Source organism: Bombus impatiens, unplaced genomic scaffold (assembly GCF_000188095.3).
Source record: "Bombus impatiens unplaced genomic scaffold, BIMP_2.2 scf_0191, whole genome shotgun sequence".
NCBI lineage: Eukaryota > Metazoa > Arthropoda > Insecta > Hymenoptera > Apidae > Bombus > Bombus impatiens.
This window is the reverse complement of record NT_176610.1, coordinates 337,614-365,111: the sequence shown is the minus strand read 5'-3', so window position 1 is coordinate 365,111 and position 27,498 is coordinate 337,614. Positions and strand designations below refer to the sequence as shown.

Here is a 27,498-nt window from a genome sequence, read left to right as displayed (position 1 = left end):
GCCCCCCCCCCCCCCCAATAATTTTCCTCTGCGACAGCATCGTCGTTGAACTTCACTGGTTTATCATCCTTAGATCAGTCAAAAAAGTCTCTTACTGGTTTTTCATCCGTTGACCAGTTAATGTCTTGACTGGTTTTTCGTTCATTGATCAGTCATCAGTTTTAACTTACTATTTACACGTCTCTGCGAATACGTCTACACGCACCTACACGCACGCGTAACTATTTATATCTACAAAGCTGTTGAAATAAAGTATATATTACAACCTGTTACTTCAGTGTTATAATCAGTCAACTACCTCTATTATCCTAATCGAAGTAAGGGATCAACCAATTCGTAACATCGATGATCTAATCGTAACGAGAATTTACGACTCTCGTTGGCGCGATCTACCGCGAACGCGTCTCTCCGCGAACTGTCGAACAATTTGTATACATTTGTATTTTTATGAGCACAATTAAAAAAATCAAATCTGAACGGAGATTCGCTTCACCTACTAAATATCTTATATACAATATTTTTACGTATTATCGGGTGTCATGTGAGTGGTAGTAAAAGCCAGCAGAGGGTAATCCTGTGTGAAAAAATAAATCGGAAATATGCAATAAATTTGTTCACATGACACTTCGTTCCCGAGAAAACCCAATTTGAAAATTTGTCACGAATACTTAAACTTGTCTAAAATACTAAATCAGCAGGAAGTTATTCTACGTGCGAAAATAAGTAAAAAGTGTAAAATACAATTTTTCTGCTTAGAGCTTCATTTTCAAAAAAACTAGGTTTGAACGTATCTTTTCGAAAAGAAACATATATGAAAAAGTTTTATTCTATATTTTCGTTTTATTTTTTCATGTGGAATCAACTCCTACTCGATTATACCACTTATTATATGGCATACTGTATGTGCATCATACACATTGTCGACCCTTTAAATATCTTCTAAATGCATAAATGCCTGTAATATGGTTACAAGATGTACTATAACATGCTAATGGCCCTTTTGATTTTTCGCTCGGTATCAGTACGGACGAGAAAGTTGTACGTGATAGTTCGCGGATCGCTTACGGCGCGTGCACCTATGATGTCCAGCGAATTGTAATCGGTGTACGCGTTCCTCGGTGTATCGGATGGACGCTTGCGCGTGCATAGCCGAGATTGACTCAGTGTGGTTCTAAAATAAACCACGAATATAGGCCGCGTCGAGGTACTCCATCTGCCTGGTGGAATTCCATGCTTCGCTGGCTGCCCGCGCCTTATCGCGATTTTTTCTTGCTTCCTCGAGGCTAGCGAATCAAATCATCGCCATCATCATCTCGAGGAGGAGCATTCTTTCCCCCATTTACCGGGTTAACTATCCGATAATGGCAAGTGACGGTCGTTCGGTAATCGTAATTGGTGCTCCGAGGAGCGGAGCCTTCGACGTCACGGCCCGTTGCTCCTCGAGAATCGTCGAAAATCTTGCGGAATGAGGAAAATGGGGTCTCTGGATGGGTTTCTGCACTTGTCACAGGTGCTTCTTGGTGATTGTTGTAAAACTCGACTACGACTCGAGATATTTGGTATTCTCTTTCTGGCATTCTTTATCTTTTTATTTTTGAAAAATTTAGTGATCAAATTAATCCTCTAACAATGTAATAAAATAAGAAAAAACTCAAGATGAATTTAGAAAATAATTATTTATTTATCCTTAAAATTTTTTGCATTCCTGGTATCAGATGCAAAAAATGTGCAGTTTCGACTTTTTATAGGCAGTAAATTACGCTATAATGACATTTCACGTATGAAATTTATAATACTATATTTGACAGCTTACTTGAATTTCTCTTACGTTGTATTGTCAAAGAGTTAATAACGTATAGATACTCATAATGTGCAGATAGAAAAAGCGATAGAACGAAATTTTGGGAATTGTTATAGTGTCCTACTAAAGTTTGTTTTCTAGTTTTCTTTGTAAGAACAGTAGGAGCTCGTTTTTCGATTGATCGAAATTGATTTCATATCGATCGCATAAAAATACGTCTTTTTCACTCTAATGTCGATTACGTAAAGTTGCTTTCTGTTGTACTGATACTGTGTACTGTTTTAATTAAATCAATTAATTTAAATGTAATTTTGCACTGATATACAAAAATTTTATATAAAAACGACTTAACTTTACATAAACAGTAAAGTGTGAGACTATGTATACTATACACATAATACTACTATACCATATAATTATACTATTATAACATATAATTTTTACATGATTAGTATTAAATATGTTAATACAAGGAATTAATCCTAATATTGTTTAAATTACAAATAAATATCTTATGATATTATACAATTACAATATTATATTGTACTGATACTATTTGAAATCATTTAGAAATTCTTAACTTTCTAAGTAACGATGGAATAAAAAATTTGAATGAAATCGTGATGTATAACGAAAGTGTTCAATTAAGAATAAACTAATGTTTTGAAGCACAAGAGTGTATGTATTTATGTTAGAGATATTTAATGCAAATAATTGATTCAGTATCATTATTATTTATTTTAAATCGATAAGTTCTTATTTAATAGAACATAATTTAAAAATAAATAATATTCTTGTATTAAAAATACATTGAAGATTTATTAACTGAAGTTATACACCTACATTAATGTTTGCAAATAAATGGAAAATGAAAGCACATAGCAAGTTATATATAGCAAATTAAAGTTACTAATACAGTTGTTATCATAATTCAGGAAAAAAATTTGATCATTGTAAACCATGCCTTATTATACACCAAACTCTTTGTGGTTATACCTCATGTAGGAACGAGACTGTATTTCATTTCACATTTCTTTCACACTTAATGGACAAAACATACGGTTTTCTAAAAATATTACTACTTGAAGATATTTAATCCAGTTATATCAGAATTTAATTAGAAAATGTAAAAGTATAGGTACATTATGAATACCTTCTTGAAGGAATAGAGTACGAAGGATGTGATGAACAGCAAGGGATTAATAATTTTGTGCAATACGACGCATGATGTTGCAACATTAAGCCAGGCATAGTTTCTGTACAATACAGAAATGTGTGTGGAATACAGATAAGACTTCATCTATTTACCTTATAAACATTGAAACATAAATATATAGAGTTTCATTTGCATATAAGTAGACTGCGAGTTTTTATGCATCAATATGAAAGTACAAAAATTCATACGGGAATATATATGAAACTTTCAAAGTATAATATTATTTATAATATTTAATAGATGAACAAAATCACGATCTAGAACTTACTCTATATGTGTATATCATAAAATTATATATATTATATATACATTATGAATTTGTATAAATATCCATAGTCTATTATGAAGTAATAATTATTATAAATAGATTGTTAAGTATCAATATAATAGTATAATATACGCTATAAATGCAGTGATGAATAGATAAAAGGAGAATTAAAAAATATAGATACATGAGTACTATATAGTATACGTACTATATATTGGGTTAGCAACTAAGTGATTGCGGATTTTGTCATTAGGTGGTAATAGAACAACCCAATAGAACTATATAGTATAAAGTGCGTCGGTATAGGTAGTACAACCGGGCATTGGTGGATTCTTTATGAAAAAATAAATCGGAAATATAGAATAGCAACTTCTTATTTGCGGCTTCGTTTCCGAGTAAATTAAGTTTGAATATTCTCCGTGCACGACTACACTTGCCACACTTTCGACTTAACCGCACTATAATGGTATTAGATTACCAAACTTGTTACGGTATCTATGATCATGTAAACATTTGTTTAGGAAATTCGAGGATTTGGAAATACAAATAATTTGTTATATTTCACACACAATAGCTATACATCTATATTACACTCTGAAGAACGTCTTGCACGCACGCTTGTCGCCAACCGACTATCCTAGATTCTTCTAACATCTGGCAACAGTCTTTTGTCTCCACTAAGCCTCGACGCCCTCTGACCCTTACACACACACTCTCATGTACAGTGTAAATGTATCACTTCCCTAACAACATTAACAATGTCAAGCTTAGTCTTGGTGAAATGGTGATTTAGCCTGCAAAACCATCGAAACACATTCCATAGGATCTTTTTTATAAGCTCGCATTAATGAATTTGTGTATGTTAAGGAACATACAGGCAGTGAATTACAACAAAGAATTATACAGACATTTGAGCAAGTACGAACTCAAAATTCATTGGCATTAATCTACGTTTCCGTGATTCAACGAGCAATAACTTGTTTACGGCAGGATAAACGACAGTTTCAGCAATTTCTTTGTGAATGTAAGTTTTAATTTGGTTAAAATGTAGTATTAATTCTTCACAATATTGTCGAAATACTAACGTATAACGCAATCGATTAAATCAAAAGCGTAGCAAATGTACGCGCTCACAAAGAATTTTGAAACTCGTTTTCTCGAAAACGAAACCGCAAACAGAAGATCGTTATTTTATATGTTCGTTATATTTATGGTTTATTTTTCATCAGGAACTCATTCCCAGTTGTATGTACTACCTGTACCGAGGCATCCTGCATATGGCATACATATAATAATATATATTACATATTACATGTGTATATTATATATGTATTATATATGTATGCGAACTTTCTAGTAACGTTCCATTACAGAAGGTTAAAGCAAAGATCATCGATAGCATCAAATTTGGTTGCAAAACAATTTCAAAATACATTCCTTTACATTATGATGAAACGGCGAAACGTAAGTCAAATCGTTAGGACATCTTGGTGACAAGCGAAAAGCAGATGATAATTGTCGGTGGTCTTTAATCGAATACAACTGGTCGAGGGGAGTTAGTTAACCGATGCGGCGTGATTCAGTTGCGCGTGGCCGAGTTCGCGCGGATCGCTAGTATTTTGAATAATACAATCGAGCGTATCCGGGCAGTAATCGGCGAAATCTCGTTTCCCCGCGCGACATTGACCACGCGGTGGGAAATTAGACGGGAGAAATTATTTAAATTATTCGTTTCCGATGGGTTGCGAGTTCCGGCTGCGTGGACCGGCTGTGCAAGAAGGACCACTTAATAAAGAGCCGCTGACAGCGTGACAGTAAAGTAACTTCGTTCGCTGGAATTTAAAATTAGATTCATAAAAATTATTCTAATAGATTCTCGTGCCGGCAGAGTCGCCGCTCAGGGCAAATGAGGCAAATTCGATTTGACACGCGGCCGTTCCCGCATTCTTCTCCCGTTCTTTCGACGACGTCTTTCCCTTTTCCCTCCTCTCTTCACCGGTTGCTTGTTCCCTCGACCTTTTCTACTGACTTCGTCTGGCTCAGCCTGCCGTCTTGCGCTCACGTCCTTGTCTCTTGGTTAGCATCCTCGAGACGCGGCGACAGAAGAGAAGACGCGAAAGGAACCTGACCCGCGACGCTGGGGTGAGTTATGCAAATGCGACAATAACCGAACGTCAATCAGGAAGAAAGTTAAGTTCCAGAGATACTCGGCTGACTGCCGGTTCTACCAGCCCAGACCAAGTCTTCCTTTCTGTGAAAGTTAAAGAAGGCAATGATGGCCGCGGGGGTTGAATGACGAGCTGCACGCTGCTCTCCTTCGAACGTAATTTAAACTTCCTCACGAGAGATTCTATCGTCAGAGATTAAAATGATTCGTTGCCTCTTGCCACCGATTTGTTCCCCCCGTTCAACGAAAGATTCACTAGTAACGCCGTTTAACCCATTAAGGGTCGAGCAATAGAAATTAGATGAATGTTGCGTAAATACAGCGTTATTGAACGATGTAAATAAAGTAATATGTAGATATATTATTTTATTAAGATCTAAAAAATGTATTAAAATACTATAGACTTTATAGAAGTTATATAAATTACAGACATTAGAAGATAAAAAAGTGATCCACGATTTAAAACGAAAATAATTTATCACAGTGTTATAAATATCTCAAATTCTTTAAACTGAAAGAAATAGTGACAAATAAACGGAATTTCTTTCTATTTCTATTTGAATAATCATACTATTAAAAAACACAATTTATTAATTATGTAAACTGATTGAAAATATGTTCACCATTAATGAATCAATGATTAATTGACGGGTAGATAAAATTTTGGAGATATTGTAGAAGACTATTTTGTCTGGGATGTTTGTTAGCTTTCTTTCATGTGAAGAATCAATGTAGTTTAATTATAGAGTTACGAATAAAAAGATCTACAATGATCATTGTTTATGATTTTTAAAATAGAATGTTATCAGCTGGTAAAATTGATTTTTAAACGCTAATATACAGATATGTAAAATTAATGTTTACCATTATTAAACTTTATAAAAATGCCTATTGTTTGAGGATCTAAATTTATTAGTTCCTAAATTAGAAAGCAGATAAAGAAGATTCTTCTAAACACTTAGACAGATAAACATCATCGATTAACATAGCGATATTTATAAGCGATTATCATGTCGATAAATTATATCTATTAACATAGATATTGATAAGTGACTAGAAATCGTATAAAATACTTTACTAACTTCACCAAATAACGGGAAATGTTTTTTTTTAAATGAGAGTGCGTAATTTTATCATCGTGGCGGGATAGCTAACGTCAAGACCAAACCAATGATTTATAATATGTACCATGACCTTCATGTGAGCTTGAGTACAAAAAATTTAGAGATTTTTTAGGGAATAAAAGCGAAACACATGTACTAAAATACTCGTACATAAACACGACGTTACTTTATGATTAAAGTGGTATAATCTTTTGCATATTGTTTATGAACATTGAAACGTTTCATATCCGCTATTACATAGTATTATAGTTGTAAAAGACATAATTCAGTATTATTACGAGATTTCAAGAACGCACTTGTAATCATGAACCATTACAGTAAGAAAAAATGAAAATACTCTTAATTTTCATCAAACATAATGGTACAACAATTACATGTACTTTCACTTTAAAAAAACATCGATAATCTTGAGAAAAATCTTTTATTCTTCGTAATATCGAATATCATAACATTCCGACCAAACATTTTTTCCTCCGATATTTTTTCCTGTCATCAAAAACAATTGAAGTATTCAAGTGATCAAGTTACGTTGTTCATCTTGCATTCACAAGGTGACAATAAAATAGGTGGCCAAACTTTGATATCTACCTAACGATGAAAAAGGATCACATAAACAGAGGTCCGAGAAATTCTTTTTTCTGCGATATAGACGCTTCGATTATAATGGAGTATTTGTAGAAATGTTTAGAACTTATTTAATTGCTGAAAATGATTTCCTTCTACAACAATGCATATTCCGCATCGAAGTTTCGAGGGCTGTCGAAAATGTTCAAAAATTTCTGATGTATTCCGAATTTCTTCACATGCAGCAATAATCCCGTTTTTGAGTATTTCCAGACTATCGATAGGGTTATGATCATAAACACTTTTAACTTTTAAGAAGTCACCACAAATAAAACTCCAAAGCTCCGTTCTGTATAAAACACATTTGACTGCGTATTGCACACAGTGTGTCATCTAATACCGTAGAAAAATCATTTTACAGAAATTTTGTGTAATTTCTACCATTAAATATAAACAAAAGAAAAGATGCTGCAATAAAGAAGTCTTCAATAATCAGCCCATACTTTACTTATTGCTCTCTAGATTGATGAATGACACGTGGATTTTTATTCATCCATAAATGTTTGTTATGAAAATTGACAATAGCGCCTTGCATAAATTTTGCCTCATCCGTGAAGGCTATATACAAATATTTCGAAATATCCTAAACTAATGTACTATTACACGTAGCATTGACTAGGTTACTCGTGGTTGATACTCCAGTGGCAGAAATTCTTATACTTGCTGCATATTACGCGGATCCAACAGATTTTCTCATAAAATTTGTCGTATATTTTCACGAGAAACGTTTTGCATATCCAATGTTATCTGTCTTGTGCTTAGTTTTGGATTTTTTCGACGCGTCCAAGTACCTGATTTTCAACTTCAGTTGTTCGAACACGTTTGTCTCGTCCTCGGTTAATTGGAATAAGCAAGGAATGTCTAGATTTTCTAAGATTTTGAGCTTTTCTGGCATTCCGGTTAGCTCGCCCATACGTAAAGTGAATATCTGCTTACTCGAAATTAGGATATATCATTCTGATAGCACTGTTTTTACTACGAAACGTTCAGATACATACTGATATACTATGAAACACGCTGCCTTCAATGTTAACATATCTTGCTCTAACATATTTACTTCTAGCAGAAGAAATGATGACAGTGTTTGAAATTGCACCTGTGTTTGAAACACCTGACAGCTATTCTAGCAAAGTTTCGATGTAAACAAAGTGTATCTCTATATCGAGGAGGAAGAGTTTTTGGATCTATGTGTATATGATCTTTTTCTAGCATTAGGAACAGTGGAATACAGTATCAAAGTTTGGGCATTTATTTCTTGCTCATCTCGAATATTAAATTTTAAAAATAAATTGTTAAAAAAATAAAAAAAATTGTATTATAATAATCTGTATTACAGTTTTTATAAAATCGTTTAGAATCTACCTATCTGTAATCTTATAATTAAATTACATTCTAGCAAGTCAATGCCCATAAACATCTTAATAATAGTATATAAAAATATGATATTAAATGTAAATTATAGCGAAACAGAGACATGGACTAAAATTACTTAAGGTATAATTAAAGTGCGCATCAGACAACCATATTTGTCAATCGACTATCTAAGCAATGCAAAATTTATTCTTCCATTATCCTTCGTTTCACCAATTATATTGTAAGATGTTTTCGGTTGTTTCAAAATACAATTAATACAATTTTGAAGAAAAGATTCAGAACTACATTCTAATATAGATTCATTTATCTGGCCATGGAGTTGCGAATAAAACTGCAATCTTGCCTCTGACAGAATTAATTCGCATTAATACCTTTTAAAATAGAAGGCAACGAACGACGAGAAACTGGTATCGGCATGAAAGTAATTCTATCAAAGATATTTGGTATTTCATGGGGCCGCGGATGAATCGTTCGAAAAGATACAGATCCAATTCTACAACGTTTAAAGCAGCTGCAAATAACCTTCGTAATCAGTGCAGAAATTAAGTCAATTAGTGTGAAGGTAGGACTGCCGCGGTCGAGGATCGGATGGACTAAAGGGGTAATTTAAACTTCGTTCAAACGAATTTCATTCCAGTTCTTAGCTTCGGGAATAAAAAGAAACTGTACCGCTTTTAGAACGACCGGCCAGGCTTCGCAATTTCAGTTTTTAATGGAAACGCGATAACTCAAACAGCTTTTACATAAGTACGAAATTGCCGTAATCGTAAATATTCCGAAAGTTTCACTCTTATCAAAAGAAACAGTTGAGCGGAACTTTAAGTCTCCGTAAATATTTAAACGATGTCCGTTTAGAAATCGATTCTTTGGATTATATGAATGATAAATCTCTTGTCCCTTCTACTATCTATTAAGAGGCGTTCGCGCTGCGTTCATCTAATTATTGGTACTGTTCCGTTTCGAAACACATAAAGTAACACGTAAACTCTCTATTTAAAGTTGGCAAGGCTTATAATATGATCATGCAGATTGTAAAATGTTAGAGACGACTGCCATTAGTGAATTTCAGATGTTTATGCAAATTTTATAAAAACATCTGAGGAAATGAAACGCAAATAGAGATTTGTTTCGCCCAAATAATATTATAACAAATACTATACTTTGGATATTTTGTATATTTTTGCATTTTATGTACATTGAATGCATTTTTACCTTTTAAATTCATCTCTCAAATATGGAATGCGTAAATATGTACGAGTATTATAAAAACCGAAATAAACATATCGGAGTATTATAAACTTCGTATTTCCAAAATGTAATTTGAAACCGATTTGTAACGGTACTTGCCACTCTTTAGAGCGGGAATAGAATTAAACAATTATCTTTCATTTTTTTTTAATTCTGTTCGAACTTATGTTTCGTTTAAGAAAATATCTGTTTCTGTACGATTTTTATGGAAAGAAATGTTATCCTTAAGAACTTCTTTGAAAAGTGTTCTCGTGAAACAGATATTTCACAATCTGTGTAATAAAAGTTCCATGGAGACAAGTTATATTAGAATTCATGTATTAAGAAAGGTACCATAAGATAAATAGAAGTATCAAATTATTAAGTACTATTTTCATTTAAGGATATAATATCATACTATTCGTATGTTTATTGAATAAAAAACATGAGAATAGTAACATAAATAATTTTTCATAAGAACTATTGAACAGAAAAGAGAATGTCAAGAATAATACCTGGATACCATCTTTTTATAATTTAAATAAATTGAAATACATGGCAATTTCATAATACAATATATAGATAATATATACAATATATAAATATCACATATGTATTCAGTAACGTCCTCATCATCCCAGCAGTTTATTTCAAAGAGAAACAAACAAGCTTTGGACTGTGAAATATCTATGTAAATATTGCAAATAAATAACATATTCATAATATCAATTTAACTATAATAATTATTTAATATCGTAGTAGTACTATTCATTGAATAGTATTCATTATTTGTTACAATAATTGAGAATTCTTTTAATATTGACGAGTGAAATATTTATTTCAGTTGTAGAAAAATGTTTATTTTTATATTTTATGAGTTCTTTTCAAAACAAAAATTTTATTTTCAAAAACTTTTCTTTATCTGTTCTCATCGGAACTTATGATGTGAGCAGTTTTCTAAAAAGAGTTCTACGATCCATGTTTTAAATAGAACATATTAGAAAGTTCCATAACTCTTGATTCTTGCTTTGGAGCAGTTAACATATATTCCCTTATCAGTAAAGGAAGCTCTAAGAGTACGTAGAAAGGAGTTCGCAGCACTTAGACTGCCGTTAATTGGAAATTAACGTTTCTGATACTATCTAATCATCGTGCATCCTAAGTAAACCTAATAAAAAAAATTAGAAGACAAACTCTTTACAAGAGTCACAAATATCAGACTCATTTCAACAGTCAGCTCAACGGAATGAAATACTGCCATGAAATATTGCATTATTTAGAAAGTTTGTAGAAATTTTCGACAAATTCGTAATTAATATATGTTAAGACAATTATTGCTTTATATTGTTTATTGGTAAGTTTAACAAATTTCATAATTTTGTAAAATGTCCGGTACATTCTTGCTATGCATTAGTCTACCATCTAATATATACATAAATTAGTACTCATAGGTAAACTTGGTTGTATTCGGCTGAAAGTATTTTGTACAAAGTAAATATTCGTCGAATCATGCAAATATAATGAATATATATTCAATCTAAGATCTAAGATTTTCTTAAAAGATGAAAATAAATGTTTTTATCGTAAATTTTTGGATGTTTCTCGTTAATTATGTTACTTAATATCCAATTAGAAGTATTACTTGACCGAATTTAGCATTTTATTATTTGACAAAGATTTATATTAAATAGCCTTCTTGCAGCTTCACCAAATATGCAATAAAATTTAATATTAATTGTTAGAAACGCTACATTATTCATTTTATTCGAGCATAAGTTCAACAATGTATTCTAGAAGTAATTAAACTTCAAGTTTCTTTATACTAAATCAATTCTCAAATTTTTCTCTCTAGAATTAAAATTATCGAGCCTGAGTGATCTTCGAAAATATGCAGATTTAAGAACGTTTTAATGAATATTTTAATATTTAGATACACGATAGTAGCTGAATCCGCGGCAAAATTATAATACTGTGATAAAAATTAGCTATTTGATCAAACTTATTATTCCTTCAGTAACAACTCGTTTTAATTTAATATAAAGAAATTGAGAAATTAAGAAAACAAAAATTTCTTGCACCACTCTATTGGATAAAGCCTGAAAAGTAATAGAAACAATTATTGATTTATATTTGCTAATAACTTGTGTCATTTATGGAAACTAAAATATTTTTATTCATAATTGTTTATAAAAAGAAACTTTTCTTAGTAGTAAAATATAATTAAGTACTTTATAATGTTATATCCAAAATCGAATTATATCCAATTATATCAAATCATAAGTATAAATGACAGCAACATCTTTATCTGATATTTCTTCAAGACTACTAACATAAATTTTATCTCCAAATCCTCCATAAATTTTCTTAATCAATTTCCGCTGCAACAGTTTCTTGCTATTTGTCAACAAGATGAAAGCATAATAAAAAAGCAACGATGATATCAGAAGAATTACCCGTGCAGAATAGAATGCAAGTTCATATGTATCACAAGTTCCAAACTGTGGTGGATGCTTTCTTTCCGTATAAACGCCGTAGAAAGGGAAGTTCTGAATCGTCTTCTGTCCACTAGAATCTCGTATTTCTGCTCCGCAAAAGTACTCTGCTGGCATGGTCCAGTGTATAGTCGGTCCTTGCGTGTCCACTTGTCCGGTTAGCAGCCTTAAAACGCGGCTTTTTGCCAAGACCAGGAAGAGAATCCTTTCATGGCGATTCAACTGCGTTTAACGGCATCTCTGCTCTGAACAGCGATCCGCGTTTAACAGCACGCAAGCTTGCGCGACGCGTTTTTGCGCTCCACCTCCCGTATACTGAGAAAACGAATAGAGGAAAAGGCTAAGACAAGATTAGTTTAATTGTGTATAATTAGTAACGGACGATACCTTGTTGTTAGATTTATATACCGAACCACCTGTCACGAAACTGGATGATACGTACCATTATCTTTTGTTGGAATTATTGATCTTTTTTTTTGCGGAATTTGTTTCCCTTTCTCGCAGAATAATAAAAATAAAAAATTAATTTTTCGTGAATTTCAAAGTTGATAATGAAACCCGACGTTATTGTAATAAAATATATTCTCGGAAAAATTGATAATAATTGGAAATAATACATTTTTAATAAGATCATCAGTATAAATACATGATAGATCTTTCCTTAATAGATGTTTATGTTTAATAGTATATAATCATGCTTTTTAATAAGTTATTCCAAAAGATTTCAGTTTAGTACTGCTGCTTTTGATTATTCTAATCGAGTTTCAAAATTATTGTAAATTTACTTTAATAAAAGACATGAAAATATATTCTTTTTCGAAACCATACAATTTCATTAAATTTAAATTTACAGATTGTTAAAAATTGTCGCTTCTATTACTGCAATATCATGGGAAGATTAAGAGAAACCCGATGAAATACAGTGCAGATAAAAAGTGGAAGTGCTGACAGACCAGGGGGGTCGGGAAATTCCAATGGGCCATCTGGCCCATTAGTATGTCCGCGGACCTTCAGAAAAATAGTTACTTGGAAAAGGCGTACGTGACCATCATTGGTCATGGACGGCTGCGGAACACGTACGTGTGGTGGGAGTACGAAAACTGTGATAAAGAGTTTTGGCGGAGAAAGGCAATTGAGTTGCGAGAGAGTTGCGAGTTGTTAGTTGTCGAGTTGTTGTGAATTGTTAGTTGTGAGTTGTCACTCAGAATTTGAGTAGTTGTACAAATTTAGATTTGTAGTTGTACTACAATACTGCATTAAGAAATGGCATAGTTTCCTGTTTCAATCATTGTAGATAAGTTCATCTATCAAATAAATAAAGTCACTATATTACGTAATAAGATATTTTTAACTTATTGCAGCATCACCTAATTCTGTAAATTTCTATTCTTCTATTTCACTATATCCGATGTCATTTATATATCGCACTTTTGTTTATAAAATATCATTTCCATAAATGAAAATTAAGTAAAACGATCATACTTAATTTAGAAAAAATGTCATACTATAAAAAATCTAGTTTGTGTTCAAAATTTTTTCAAGCATTTTCCAACTTTTATTTATAAAAAACATCCGATAATTGCCAAAAAAAGAAGTGCGGGGAGGGTTCCGTCAAATCAGCGGGGACGACGCATCGTTGAGGCGATTATGTAGATACTGATACAAAAGTGATACTTTTTTATTTTTGACCTTGTTTTAAATTAAACCTTTACTAACGTATTTGTAAGATTTTTTTGATTAAAATGAAACCAACCACGAAATACTTTGGATTATATTTACTTATTGATATTTATTATCACTTATTTAATTATCATTTATTAAGTAAACAAATATTCTTCAAATTATATCGTGTGTGGTCTTATTTTAATCAGAAAAATGTAACAAACACGTCGGAAAGATTTCACTGATTATAAATCAAAAATAAAAAATTTTGATCTTTTAGTTAGAGGTTTCAATTTATAGCTTTAATGTTTGCCGAACGCTTCGATTTTCAATCCTTCATGCTCTTTAATTTGCGTTGTCTTTTTCTACGTTCGGCACATCCAAGATCTTAATTTCGAAAAGTAGAAAATTTCCGTATATAGCATATGTTATACAAAAACATTTTCAAATTTCGTTAAAACTGTAATGAGACAAATATCATTTTTCAAATCAGTCTGACAATTTTCAAATCAGTCTGAAAAAATATATATAAGATAAGATATATAATATATACACTACAAACACATACATATATTTAGTAAAAGCGTAGTATGCAGTATAAATAACCATCTTAAACATATAAACAAGTATGGAAAATATGCTCTTATTAATTATCGATGTCTACTAATATAATGGATAATTGAATGTTTAAGTCTTTTTTTACCCCTAGTTACACAATATATACTTATACTAAATATCTTGTAATTTCTATATATTTTTTTCGAATTTGTATTAAACTTTATTAATATAATAATGATAGTCGTGTCTTATAGTAGTGTTAATAAAATTTTAAAATATTTCGTATAACATAAATGATGTATTCATAAAAGATTTCTACAAGTGTTCCAATATCTTCGTGAGCTATTATATTTCATATAAAATAACTTCTGCTATTACAATAATAATTATCATTATTTCGTCTATACTTATCCTCGATTACCTCTATTATCTTCGGATCTGAAAATTTCTTATTATTCTAACTACTTTTCCGATCCGTCTTCTTTTCCCTATTCTGTTGAGGGACCTCGGACCCATATAAAGTATCAACGCACGTTCATCTTGACGGTCAGGGGTGAGTGTGGGGCGGGACTGTATCCGTGTGGTGCAAACCGAGAGCTGCTGGGTACACCGGTGGGCACTTGTTGCTCCTCTGGCAACCCCCCTGAGTGTTTACGCGTTAAATAAGTGTATATACCGCCGGTGTCGACGAGCAGCTCACTTCACCTCGGTGTTTTCGATGCGCGAGCCTGTACCTACATACATTCCACCCTCTCAATTCCCGTGAACGCCAACACACAAAGCCTTGTCGCGGCCGGATGTTCCTGTTGCTCCTGCGGACTAGCAATATATAATCATGGTGTAATACTGGAAAGTACACATTTCGGTAGCATACAGAAAATATCACCTTCGTATAATTTGAGATGTAGTTTGGAGACGTGTTCGAATTATGTTATGTATCTTTTCATGATGGGTTAACTTTTAAAAAACACATTTTGGAATTTACGATTTACGTGTTAAAAGAATAATTTTAGGGATTATATCGTTCTTTTTGCATTTATTTATTTATTTTTTTTATTTTTTACTTTCTTTTATTATACATATGCATATGGAATATATGAAGACACAAATTAGTTATAGAAAATATGAGAAACTGATTAGACCTTGTTATTTATGCGTATGGTATGATTTCTAAAGCTTTTTAACATAATAATATCTACCCAAAATATAAAGGAAAGTAATTTCTACGAATAACGCTGAAACATTACACACTACAACATGCAAATATAGTAAAATAAAAATAGTCAAATATAGTAAAATAAATATAGTAAAATATAGCAAAATAAAAAATGAATAGATATTACATCTATTCATTTATGCTGGTACTGCATTCTCATTATGTGCCAGCTATATTAAACAATATACATATATCCATATGCGTTGTTACATAATAATATATTGAAGGATGTTGAAAATGACAACGTGAGTTCGTGCTCGCTACCCATATGCAGATGCATTAGTTATAGTTAGTTATAAATAGTAACTAGAGGATAATCCTAGTTACAATTGATAGGCTTAAGATGCCTTTTTGCTTTTTATCCCTAGTTTTTGTAAGCGCGTGCAATAAAGGTTTTTTTTAGCTCAGAACGGTGTAGATAGATTTATCCATTCAATAAAATAACAATTATTGTGATCCTACCTCTGAGTATAGAAATAACAACAAAGGATTTAGGAAATGGAATGTGGTTACTTATAATCGAACAAGTTAAGGTGGTATGTATATTGTTTAAGTAAAATAACATATGTAAATTCAAAGGTGATAAAGTGCACTTTATTTTATTTATTTCCCTTCTTGCATGTTTTTTATTTATTAGATTATGGTATTTACGCAGCTACAAATAATTTAAATCTTTTCTTAATAAGTTTTGCGTCAAAAATATTCATGATTTGATGGTATTTAGTGCTGTATGTAGGTATTAATAATAAAATGTGAATGAATGTATAGTATACGTTATGTATATGTCATGTCATATCGTAGAAGTAATAAAAATGGCAAATTCAAAATTTTTCAAAATTGAAACAATGTTGATAACAATGTTCTGCTAATGTACGTTCGATTTATCACTAATTTGATTAAACCATTATTAGTCTATTACATTTTCAAACGAGTTTGTCGAACGACTACGATGATTCCTGCTATATTTTGTAATAGCTGTAAAATATAAAATTAACTCTTAGGTAATAGATGTAGAATATCTTGAGATACATATATAATCATTAAACGATCATTCATATCATTCTACATCTAGCGATAACTTATCACAATAACTATTTAGTACTAAACATTACTTGGTGTAATAGAGATTCGTTTTATAGCAGTAATAAAAAGAATCATTATAAATATATGATTCGTATTGTATGTTAAAATAATGAAATAATGATAATTTAAAAGATTCAGCTTAAGGTAGATATTCAATAAAAGTATATGTACCTATATACAGAGTGGCCCATAGATCACTTTCCCGTTTAACTTTGCATGACTTTTTTAATAATAATAATATTTGTTAATAATATTTTTTATTATAAAATACATGAAATGGAAATTTTTTTAATTCAGAAACGGATAATAATGCCGCATGAGTGACCCCCGTTTTCCGCTTCACAAGCGTGAGCTCTTTCCACTACGTTATACATCACAACTGTTAATATTTCCAGCTTCAAAGCTTCAATTTCTTCCTCGATATTGTTCTTTATCCGCTGTATTGTTCGGAGCTTATTAATATACATTTGATCCTTCAAATATCTCCACAGCAAAAAATCAATCGTAGACCGGGAAGACCAGTTGAAATTGGAAGCTCGTGAAATTAAGCGATTCAATTATTCAATTATTATTACTCGTTGCTCCGTTGTGAATTTATTCATTATAAATTTCCAAAAAGCAAATTTTAACAATTTAAAAACAAAATTTTTAAATATATAATAGAAAAAAATTATGGAATTTCTAAATGGGGAAGTGACTTATGGGTCACCCTGTAAGACATTTGTTTCATAGCGAAAATCAAATGCGTATACCTAATTTATTAAATAATAAACTGTTTAGAGCATTCATAACAATAAATAATAAATAAAAGTATACTATAACTAACATAAAAGTATATATGATAAGTAAATATTTAATAATTCCAATCTTTCTTAATAAGTTTTATGTGTTATTTTAGAGAATAATTTTAGAAAAAGACGTCATTTATAAAGACGTACATAATACATTTGATGCAGATTAAAGAAAAAATTCGAGAATAAAGAATTCTGTAAAATTATAGGTAATTTAAGCTACAATAAATCGTCACGAATATTATAATCTTTAAAAGATTCTTTGACACATTGTAAATATTTCATGGATCACTTTTCTCTATAGCAATCGTCGTTAATAATCGTGTAAATACAACTGATGCGACGTAAATAAATATGAACGGAAGAATAAAACGAACGAATATGAATATTCATACGAACATGTAAATAATAAATTCACCGACAAATAAAACGTCAGAGAAAGGAAGAGATAATATTGGCACGCTTGTACGCGATACAGGCGAACCGCGGAGAGTAAATGTTTCCTCGTGTGTCGTGAATGAAAGATATAAACAAACGATGTGGTAGAATACGTGGGGTGAAATGCGTGTCCCCTGTGCGTTTGTACGTACAATGAGCATAAATGAGCGGACAGACGTAATAAGTGGGAAAAGCGTTCTCGTACATAGGTTAGTAACGAGTCCACCGGGGGTTTGTGGAAAACGGATGAAAAGCATGTTCCGTGTCGCGTGTGTGCGCATAATCAACGTGACGAATACCCGCGTGAGCGTAAACCTTGCGAATAAATGTGTAGGTGGTTAAAGAATGAGAATATTATTGCATTTGTATGTGCTCGTGTGTGCATGGGAGTTAGAAATCAGAAAAATTACGAGATAGAAGGATAAAGTGAGTGTTTGAAAAAAATAAAAAGATAAAATGGAATATAGTAGTGAGAAGGTCGCAGGCGAGAAAAATAATTAATGGTGCAGAGAAAGATGGATTTTAGTAGTATATGTATACCTTGGATATAGAAAAAGAGGTGAAGAATATAAAAACTGGTAAGAGAAATAAAGAAGGAAATCATGAAAATATTAACTTCCTGATTTTGATACCATTTATTGCTTAAATTAAATTAAATTAAAATAAAAAGAATTTTAATATGCATATGTAAGAAAATGGAACAACTTTTTAAGTTCAAAAACATAAGACTTCTAAAATTCAGTAATAAGTGTCAAAATCTAAATCATATCTAATATTACAATAATCAACAGTCTTAAACTATTGAGTTTAGAGGAGTGACAGGAATAGATACTTAATCTTTACTTTACTACTTTAGATATTTAATCTAAAAATCAAACTAAAAGATAAGTTTAGTAATATGTGACTGATTAACAATATATTGAATCCTAAAATTGCTCTTTTGTAAAACATAATTTTTATTATGTTATTATTTAATTATACTTAAAGGAAACATAACGGAGTATTTTTCCTAGTGATCTTCGTCTGGGTAATAGAAAAAGAAAAAAAGGAAAGGAAAAGTAATTGAGATCTGGATCATCTTACACAAGTAAACTAATATTTTATAAATCAACTGATTACAAGTTACCAGTATTAAAAAATAATTTTATAAAACACAAAGTTTTAGTAATAAACCGAATTTGAATGAAAAATGATAAGATCAAAAAAAGGAAATCACTATTCCATAACCTGTAATTTGCCCATTTACTAATAGTATAAATTACTAAATATATATATATGTGGGGTAGAGTGACATCAAGGAAGGACGTGGCGTGAGGGGTATTTGTTTATTAGCGTTGTCAAGATATGTTGACGTTGTCAAACAGTGTTGTAAGCGTTACCAAGGTATGTTTGGAAAAAAGTGAGCATGGAAAACATTCTAACGAGAGCTGAGAGAGTCAGAGTTGAATTTATCATTGTGGTGTGAAGATCGTTGTGTCGATGTGTCGTAGAAGTAGTGAGTAACGAATACGAGAAACGGGGTTTTATATTCGATTACGTGTGAGTGCAAACGATATTGTATTAATCATACTGTTACCTACAAGCTAATAATATAACATTCCTACATATACAGGGTGGTTGGTAACTAGTGGTACAAGCGGAAAGGGCATGATTCTACGCGAAAAAAGAAGTCAAAAATATAGAATAACAATTTTTTTTTAATGTTTTTTTTTTTACTTTTTCCATCGAGACAACGATCTACAGTGAGATCCGTTATAACGTACCGCACGCGTACCGAGCGAAAATTCAAAGTCGATTTTCTCGAAAACAAGGTCTCAAACGAAAAATTTTTATTCTATATTTTCGACTTCTTTTTTCACGTAGAATCACACCCTTTCCGCTTGTACCACCAGTTACCAACCACCCTGTATATGTACATATGTATTTACATAGCTATAGAATTCAAACGCAATTAGAAAGAAAAGAAATGAGAAAGAGAACATGAGGAAATAACATAAGAAAAGAAAACTTGGATTATACAACAAAGCAAGTGAAAAGAAACAGTATCAGTAAAAGTAAGAGAATCGTCTAAGAGAGTAGGAATAGAGAATAAAAGAAAAGGAGTATATAACCTGACGTTGTGATGAGGTATCGCGGAATGAATGGAAACGCAACAAGCTATACACTGAATGTGCCAAATTGAGGAGGGTCATTTGTTTGATGCGACTGTCGCGGTGGTAACCCCTGACAGTTTCCATCCCCGTCCTCCCCCTTCTGTACGCGTGTATTGTGTATGTGCGTATGTATACATGCGTATTTTTTTTCGACGTCGTAATTTCACCGCTGACGACCGTGCTGCAGCCGGTTTCCGTGATTGGCACGCATCAATGACGGGAACCGTATCTTGCCATTCCTCACTCGACCGGGCCGCTAAAATGGTCCCCGGAACAGTCATCCCTGTGTAAAATCTCACGTTCGAGGACTTTGACGGGTCGTAGCAACAAAGGTTAATGGATGATCCTACCCGTAGTTCGGTCTCGATGGTTACAGATGGATTTACTGTTTCACCGGCGGGAGCGTTTTTATGTCCTCCGACATTTTTCCGTTTTTCGCTCTTTCTCCTTTCGTTTTCCTTTCTCTCTTTTTTTTTTTTTTTTTTTGAAAATGTAACTCGTTCGATCGAATCTTTTTACAGGTTGTATAATAGTTTACGTCTATGAGTTGATGCAAATATATCTTAGTGTTTGACGTAGCATTTTCCTGTTGTAATTTACAATGTTAAATGTGGCGTTTCATTTCAGGTTATCTATCTCGAAATAGGTATATATAGTTGTGTTTATTACGAAAGAGATAGGATTGATATTAAAATATCTAGAAGTGAGGAAATAGTACACAATTTTAATTATTATTTTTAACTAGTATTACATATATTGAATACTGGAATATTATTTATGGAAAATATACAATTGAGAAGTCTTCTGTAAACGGAATCCACAAGATAAAATAGCGAATTGAATAAATTGTTTATAATAAGTTTTAATTCCAATTTTTTAATATTAGATATATTTGATTTGATAATTATAATGGCTTTGAAAAAGTAGTAATTGTATTTGCAAGAGACATGGAAACTTCATAATAATCCAACTATTTAACTAGCAAATGCACTCGGCACCTATATAAATATTTATTATAGATCCATACGCTCTTTTTCAAAAAGCTCCTCCATTGTACGTCTACAATGCAAGACGAAAATATCTCTCTCTCTTCATTACTAATTTTGGAATAGTTCACTAAAATATTTTCATTTGCTATATTAAATTATTATTGCATAAAATTTTATGTAATTGGAAAGTTCCATTATGTAATTTCCCTATTTACGCACACATAATTTTATAAAAACAATTTCTCCTAACAAAAATTCTATTATACATGTTCAAAATAAAATATTAATCTTAAAGGTAAGATATGTCTCTGATAATTCTAGTACAATAATAAATTAAAAGCATGATATACATATATGTATAGATTGTATAAAGATATTATTAAAGCTATTCTTTAATTTCCTGAAATTATTATATGAGTAAAAAGTTACGGAGAACAAATTATCTTGATAATCGAAAGAAACGCTATATCGAAACATTAAACGATGACGACTGAAAAATAGGTCAGTCGTGTAATTATCTCTTAGCAAGACAGCGAGATAGAAATTTTGCCCTTTAATTACTGTCTCGCGGAAATTCAACCAAGCATACTAGGGTTTGTAATTTGTAACTACACGTAGACGTATTTAACGTATTTTAGAAGTTGATACTGTGCTCGACGATTTAGCGAAGTTATATATTACAATAATCGTTAAAAATAATAGTTAAGATTCTTTAAAATATTCATATTCTTCATACAATCACAATTAATGTAATAACATTTCATTATTATATTTCACGAAAATTGCAGTATTTGATAATATATATTTTTGTTTCGATAACATAGTAAAGCACTTAAAAAATTAGTATTCTTTAATCTTACGATTTCAATTAGTATTTTATGCATATTTCAAACCCTTATTTATAATAATCAAAATTGAAAAACAGGAAGAAATTGTGATTCATACATATATTTGTACGTTAACAAAATCAAATCGTTAATGGCGAAGTAATCTGTTAAAATAACAGATACATTCGCGTTCATAAATATTAGGATATCTTTTAATTTTATACAAAACATGATAATTGACTTAGATTAGTAAATTAGATACACAATAAAAATTAAAGAAAATCATTTGCAAGAATTCCAGAAGAATAGTAAATTAAATAATTTTATTAAATATATATTAATAGTAGTTAATTAGTAATTAAATATATGTTGAAACATAAAGCTTATATTTTGGGAGGTTTTTAAATAAATTCTGTAGGTAAGAAATTTAGTGAAGTTTGCAAAAATTTGGGTGTGTTTCATGGAAACATTTATGAAATAAATAGGACCGAAGAACAACAAATTCAATGAAATATCTGATAATACAAACGGCAAAATTAAGTGGGACAGAGTTCATGAAAAAAATATAGTTAAAAATTATTTTAAATATTTATGAGATCCCTATTATAACGTAGAATATACATATACATACATAGATTCCTTATAGCCCACGGTTTCAAATGATTTAATAATCATAAAGATTTTAATAAATCCGTAATATTTTCTTAGATTTATCTCATTTTCTATAAACAGTCTTATGTAATACTTATGGACGGAGGTGTACGTATATGGAAAGAAAAATATATTTGTTGTTTTCAATATTTTATATAAAGCACTGATATATATAAACAAGCATATAAATATGCTTGAGTGATCCTCATGAGAAAGTGTTAAATAGTTATTTTGGCTGCATACAACGATCTGCAAAGAGAATAAAATTAGAAAGAAATATAACAGTATTATAGAGGGTTAAAACGCTCAAGACCAACCGTAGCGTAGCGTAATTTTCGTCCGATCTTTATCACGTCGTATCAGGTGCAGCGAAACGTAAAAGAGAGCGAGTAGAGCGAACAGGAAGCTCAGGCAGCTAAAGAAATTTATCTCTTCTGTCCTTATCGATAGCTTGTCGGTGCGGGTGATCCGTGAGGCGAGCTTATCAATCGATCGCGACGATCACGCTACCAGGCGATCTTCGGGTGGTTAATTCCTCGAAACCGGTGCGTGAAAGCGCACTTCCTCATTCCGACGCGAATCGCATTCTGTTGCCTCGTCTCGTGTCTCTGCTACTCTCTCCCCAGGCAAATCGGTATTACTCTGCCTCTCGACGATGCGCACCCTTGTCGCTACCAGTGCTTGCATGAACGATTATCGACGGGGAACGCGTACGAGGCGGTTCTATGTGTCTTCCTAGAAAGGATCGGAGATTAGTGACGCCTCAAGATCACTGGAGCAGTATGATCCGATGCGAGGGGTTTGCTCGATCGCGTATTCAGTGGCCTTGAAATAATTACATTGGCTTGGTAGCCACCTAAGCGACACTTCCTCTTGTCCCCTTAACGACGCCGTCTTGCGCGATGTTGTCGCCGTCGTCGTCGCTCTCTCGCCAGATTCCTGCGCAACTGCACGTAGACGGAACGATTCGTTAATAAGTGTGTTTTCTACTCAGAGACTAATTATTACTGCGATTGTTTCCAAACTGATTAGTCCGCTTCTCAAATTTATCTGTACGCGATACATATATACATATCCAAAATAGACGGTAAATGATAAGAGTTGTTGCTTTTTAACCGCGAAAATAGTTGTGGGCGTAAGTTGCTTCGGGAATTAGAACTTTCATTGTTAACTCTTTAACAGTGTAATAAAATAACAAAGAATTCAGAATAAAAATAATTATTACTTTATGTTCGAGGTTTTCCGCATTTTTGGTATTAGATCTAAGAAATACATACGTTAAACTTTTAATTATAAATAAATATTAGCAATTGTATTTCACATGCGAAATTTATAGCACTATCTCGAACGGCTTGCTCGAGTCTCTTTCGGGCCGCACTGCTTAATTAAACTCTTTACATCTATGGGCAAGCTATTACTGGATAATATGCCCTGTTGATTTTAAAATGTAGTAGGTAGAGTGCGGATATTTATGAAAATTTAAAGTTTTATGAATGTGATTACAGAAATGGAATTTAAACAGAAACTTGTTTCACTTATCAAATATTATACCGAGTACTATATTTTGAATACTGGATATATTTTTACGTATTACGCACACCCTAACATATATAAATTTCCCATATATACATAAAAATTCGCAGTTTATTAATAAATGAAACTAAATTCTTCAGTTTGGTAAAAAATTCTCAGTATGTACAAAGGGCTATTGCTCCATTCTTATTAACCATGCAGTTATTTTGAAGTACAGCCCTCCAAATTATAATAAAATTAATTAGTGAGATACTTATAAGTCAGACGTATATAATGTTTCTTGCGTTATTTATGTTATTATTACTAGCATTATTCATTATCTTAAAAAAATAGTAGGTATCTGCTGATAAGATATAGCACGCATAACATTTTGGACAAAATATTTCGTATATTTATTTCTTCACATTTGGTACTGAATGTTACTTCATATATATATATGTATTTAGAAGAAAAGTAGAACAGAAGTATAACTTTTACGTTTCTATATTATTAACTATCTTGTATGCTTAACTTAACTTATTATATCCTATATTGTTAACTCTTTTGCTGTTGAGACGTTCGGGAAATTAATTTTGTACCAGAGTCTTTGAAAAAGATATCTCGTCTCATAATAAAAACAGAAGCGAGATATAGCGTCCAAAGCATTGCATAAACGATATTGCGCTGTGAGATACATATCTCGCCCATAGATGCGAAAAGGTTAAATATCGTGAGACAGATACTTTACTGTTTTGAAATTCGAATGAATGGTATTTGGATACCATATTCAAGGCTAGAGGTATAATTTTGTAATTCAAATGTATTTACGAACGATTCAAATTCCATCTTAGGTATATGATTTAAGGTAAAGGTTTGAGGAAAAAATTGGAGTTGACTTTTATGTCAGAGTCCGTAATAAATAAAAATTATCAGAACGTCATAGAAGCAAGAGTAATTTTTATATCATAATTTTTCCTTGTTTACTTTTTTATAATACTTATATTTGATTTAATTTTGATATGGATTTTTCCAGATAAAATAGTAAAATAATCTTTAAGTAAGATAATTAGATTAATTATCATAATATTAAGGAAGTGAAAATTTCAAATACGTTAAGATTGCACGCGGTTGCGTGTGACATAACTGTATCAGTAATGATAAAATGAATAAATTTGATAAAATTCAATTGAACTATCGTAATACCTAGAACGACAATTCTTTGATGTGCATTTAATATCTGAAATTCGATAAGCAAAATATTTTATCATCTAATTTCCAATTTGCGTCGAAATAGAAATAAATAATATCAAATAACGCAACTTTGGTACTTTAACTTGTTGTATTGTTGTTCTGATAAAATGATAGATAAGATGATAGATAGAATCTTGTGATAATCTTGTGATAATCATAAATCTTATTTAGGTGAACGTGCCTTCGAAATTTCAAAGTGTCCTTTGGTTTTTTAAATGGAACTATATATATTTTTATATATTATTTCTTAAGAAGTCGAACCAAAATCCGACTTGTCGTGCTCGAATAGCGTGGATCGTAGTCGCGGTTGCGTAGCGACTAGTTACGGCGCTGAGCGAATGTCGCGACATAGCCGCTGTTGATCATTGTGATTGTTAGACGAGCCTTCTGACGATCTTCTTTTGTTCTTCTCTCTTTTCTTTTTCTTCCCCTCTCGCAAGATGTCGAACGAGGAACACACGCTTATCGCCTTTGTCAATCGCTAATGATTTTATCGCTCCATTGCCTCCCAATTTTAACTATTGTACTCTAGCTCTACCACCTATCGCGATGATTATTGTGTCCGGAGTGTTAATAGAATGTCAAGAATTGTTAATAAAGGAACTTGTCTTAGTGTGATCCGTGATGCTGCACTTATGACCAGACAGCCATTGTATATCCTCGTCAGGATAGTTCCTGCTATTCAAGTTGAGCGTTTCGCACGCAACACTAATTGTGTGCACTTTTTAATTGTGTACATTCTATACAGAAAAGTATTAAGGTACTTGGGTTGAGAAACGATTTATTTTAACTTTAAATGTCGTAAAATTTCTCATATGAAAGTACTGCGTTGTCTTTCCTTGTCCTATTTTGTCCTTTATACGATAAGTTTTACAACGTTAAAGTTAAAGTATCTTCTAAACTAATTGTTTTTCGACCCAAATACCATAGTACCTTTTTGTGGAGAATTAAAAAGTGCATCGAATGGTGTATAAAAAGACGTATGGTTTCGCTTAAAAAAACAAAGATTACATTGAAATTTCTAAAGCACGTCCATTTAGATAAGTTTTGCGACCATCATGAGATATTCTCCTTGAAATAAGGTAAATTTTTATTGAAACATTTTTTTATATTAACGAATAGTTTAGAAAATAATTTCGTGTATCGCTTCAAATGGGTCACCATGTATATGAGCTGCAATGAAAGCAACGGAAAGAAACAGAAATTATTAACTTTGCTTGAAAAATACTTCAAATTGTAAGTGGTCGTAGTTTGATGGCTAGTATATAATAAAAAAAGAAAATAGATACATAAAAGTTTAAATTGTCAATAATCGAAAAATAATAATAAAACAATAATCAATCACTTCTTACAACAACAAAATTAGTTTCAAAAAACGTAAAAGACAAACATGTTACCCGCTTTCTCATATTTGATTAATTTTCATATCCGGAAATATTTAACCGAATAACGAACGCTATTAGTCGATGATTTGTCTGTATAATTGCATGAACTAAAGAATACGACGGATTCCAGTGACGTAGCGCAAGTGGGAGAGTTTTGAAGAGAATACTCGAGAGATCGAGAAGAGAATGAAATGGGATAGGTCATGGGAGACGAAAGTATCAACGGATGTTCCGGCATTGAGCAACCTGCTCTCGTCCACGTTCTCAGAAGGGTAAACAAACGCCGGGGTTGTTTACCCACTCACTCACTTTTAAAGCTTTTCAAACGGTATTCAAGCTCATAGATCCTTAAAGCGTAGTCAGTTACTCGTCAGATCGAGTAACTTTCACATTATTTTCCCTAAGAATATTCAACTATCTCTCAACATTTTGATATCGCTTGTAGTGCTATCTATTTCCCATTAAATTCGATTGAGATGGTTTAATCTTCATAAGGTGGATTTAGATATCATGAAGTACATAAATTGTAAGTTCATATTTGTGCAAAAAAGATTAGAAATTATAAAAAGATTTATGAATTCAAAGGTTATGTGGCTCGAAATAGTTTTTGATAGATTCTACATGATTTCTAATATACGTATAGTATAATTAATATCTATGTTCGTACATAAATGTATATGTAATATAAA

At 31.7% G+C, this 27,498-nt stretch overlaps 1 protein-coding gene and 1 pseudogene across 1 annotated transcript in view; both read left to right on the top strand.

Annotated features, from left to right (window-relative positions):
• LOC100745007 (forkhead box protein O) overlaps positions 1-27,498 on the top strand; it is a 298,728-nt gene that overhangs the window by 233,658 nt on the left and 37,572 nt on the right. The gene's annotated exons all lie outside the window — the stretch shown is intronic.
• Positions 1,240-5,895, top strand: LOC112212454 (annotated as a pseudogene).